Source organism: Rhinopithecus bieti, unplaced genomic scaffold (genome assembly GCF_001698545.2).
Source record: "Rhinopithecus bieti isolate Rb0 unplaced genomic scaffold, ASM169854v2 repeat_19938, whole genome shotgun sequence".
Lineage (NCBI taxonomy): Eukaryota > Metazoa > Chordata > Mammalia > Primates > Cercopithecidae > Rhinopithecus > Rhinopithecus bieti.
This window is the reverse complement of record NW_016878853.1, coordinates 1-2,702: the sequence shown is the minus strand read 5'-3', so window position 1 is coordinate 2,702 and position 2,702 is coordinate 1. Positions and strand designations below refer to the sequence as shown.

The window sequence follows — 2,702 nt, the reverse complement described above, 5'->3', positions numbered from 1 at the left end:
TTAATAGCGCTCTGCCATCTCCACAGCATCTTCCACCCACACCGCTGCCGCAGCTCCCCGCACTCACTCCACCGCCACCACATCCACCCTCAGCGCCACCACCATGAGGGAGATCGTGCACCTGCAGGCTGGCCAGGGTGGCAACCAGATCCGGGCCAAGTTTTGGGAGGTTATCAGTGATGAACATGGCATCAACTCCACAGGCACATACTATGGGGATAGTGACCTGCAACTGGAGAGGATCAACGTGTACTACAACAAGGCCAGAGGAGGAAATTATGTTCCCAGAGCAGTGCTGGTGGACCTGGAACCCAGCACCATGGACTCTGTCCTTTCCAGCCCCTTCGGTCAGATCTTTCAGCCAGACAACTTCATGTTTGGCCAATCTGGAGCCGGCAACAACTGGGCGAAGGGGCACTACATGGAGTGCACGAAGCTGGTGAACGCTGTCCTGGATGTGGTCCAGAAGGAGGCCGAGAGCTGCGACTGCCTTCAAGGCTTCCAGCTGACCCACTCGCTTGGGGGGTGGCATGGGGTCTGGGATGGGCACGCTGCTCATCAGTAAGATCCGCAAGGAGTTCCCAGACCACATTATGAACACCTTCAGCGTGGTGCTCTCACCCAAAGTGTCAGACACGGTGGTGGAGCCCTACAATGCCACGCTGTCCGTGCACCAGCTGGTGGAGAATATGGATGAGATCTACTGCATCGACAATGAGGCACTCTATGACATCTGCTTCTGCACCCTCAAGCTGACCACCCCCACCTACAAGGACCTCAACCACCTGGTGTCGGCCACCACGAGCGGAGTCACCACCTGCCTGTGCTTCCCAGGCCAGCTGAACACCAGCCTGCACAAGCTGGCCATCAACATGGTCCCCTTTCCTCACCTGCACTTTTTCATGCCCGGCTTCACGCCCCTGACCAGCCGGGGCAGCCAGCAGTACTGGGCCCTGACGGTGCCTGAGCTCACCCAGCAGATGTTGGACACCAAGAACATGATGGCCACGTGCAACCCGCACCAAAACTACTACCTGACTGTGGCTGCCGTGTTCCGGGGCCGTGTGTCCATGAAGGTGGACAAGCAGATGCTGAGCATGCAGAGCAAGAACAGCAGTGACTTCGTGGAGTGGATCCCCAACAACTTGAAGACAGCCATGTGCAACATCCCGCCCCATGGCCTGAAGATGGCTGCGACCTTCATTGGCAGTAGCATGGCCTTCCAGGAGCTGTCAAGCACATCTCTGAGCAGTTCAAAGCCATGTTCTGGCGCAAGGCGTTCCTGCACTGGTACACGGGCAAGGGCATGAATGAGATGGAGTTCACCGAGGGTGAGAGCAACATGAATGACCTGGTATCTGAGTACCAGCAGTACCAGGACACCACAGCCGAGGAGGGCGAGTTCAAGGAGAGGGCCAAGGAGGAGATGGCCTAGGTTGCTCCCATCGCTTCCCATCTGTCCCCTCGAGGCTTCTGACCTTTGATTCCCTAGGACCCTTCATCTCTGACCCCTAGAGCCCTGCTTTCCCTCCAAGCCTGACTTACCCCTGACCCTAAGACTTTGCCCTGCCCCTAACAATACCTTTGGAGCTGGCTTTACCTCTGGCTACTTCATCTCTGACCCTGACTCCCCTTTGACCCTTGAGCCCTAATTTATCTCTGACTCCCTTGAGCTCTTCCAACCTTGACATTCCCAGGAGGAGCCCCGATTCACCCCTTCTGACTCTGGAAACTGCTCCTTTAACTTTATGGGCCCTCCTTCACCCCGACCTCTGCTTCACTTTTGACCCCTGCCTCCCATGAATCCCATTTTACCTCTAGAACTATAAGTCCTGGTTTATGTTTGACCCCTCCCTCTGAGCTGCCCTTCACCTCTGACCTTGCCTCACCTTTAACTCCCCAACTGAGCCCCATCTCCTACCTCTGACCCCAACTTCTCTTTCACCCATGAATCCCCTCTGATCCCAACTTCTCTTTCACCCCCTACGAACCCCATTTTACCTCTACACCTGTAAGTCCTGGTTTACATTGGACCCCTCCCTCCAAGCTGCAGTTCACCTTTGACCTTGCCTCACCTTTCACCCCCACACAGCCCCAGCTCCTGCCTCTGACTCCAGCTTCTCTCTGGTTCCCACAGACTCCATGCATCCTCCCTGTCTCACTCCCCTCAGTCACTGCCGACCTTATCTTCTCTGGGAGAGAAACAAGGCCTAGTGCCTGTGAGGAAGAGAGGTTGCCCCCTGCCCTCCCTACCCGCTTCACTGCCTCACCCTAAATAAATAAATTGTTTAAAAAAAAAATGAAAAGCTCTTTTCGAGGGGGCGGAGCAAGATGGCTGAATAGGAACAGCTCCAGTCTCCAACTCCCAGCGCAAGCGACACAGAAGACCGGTGATTTCTGCATTTTCAACTGAGGTACTGGGGTCATCTCACTGGGGAGTGCCGGACAATTGGTGCTGGTCAGCTGCTGCAGCCTGACCAGCGAGAGCTGAAGCAGGGCGAGGCATTGCCTCACCTGGGAAGTGCAAGGGGGAAGGGAATCCCTTTTCCTAGCCAGGGGAACTGAGACACACAACACCTGGAAAATCGGGTAATTCCCACCCCAATACTGCGCTTTAAGCAAAGGGGCACACCAGGGAGATTATACGCACACCTAGCCGGGAGGGTCCCACAGCCACGGAGTCTCCCTCACTGCTAGCACAG

General features: G+C 55.9%; 1 pseudogene across 1 annotated transcript; it reads left to right on the top strand.

Annotated features, from left to right (window-relative positions):
- The first annotated feature begins 14 nt into the window (after window positions 1-14).
- Window positions 15-2,286, top strand: LOC108525729 (tubulin beta-4A chain-like; annotated as a pseudogene). The gene has a single exon (XR_001884330.1). The product of XR_001884330.1 is annotated as a tubulin beta-4A chain-like (transcript).
- Window positions 2,287-2,702: the final 416 nt, after the last annotated feature.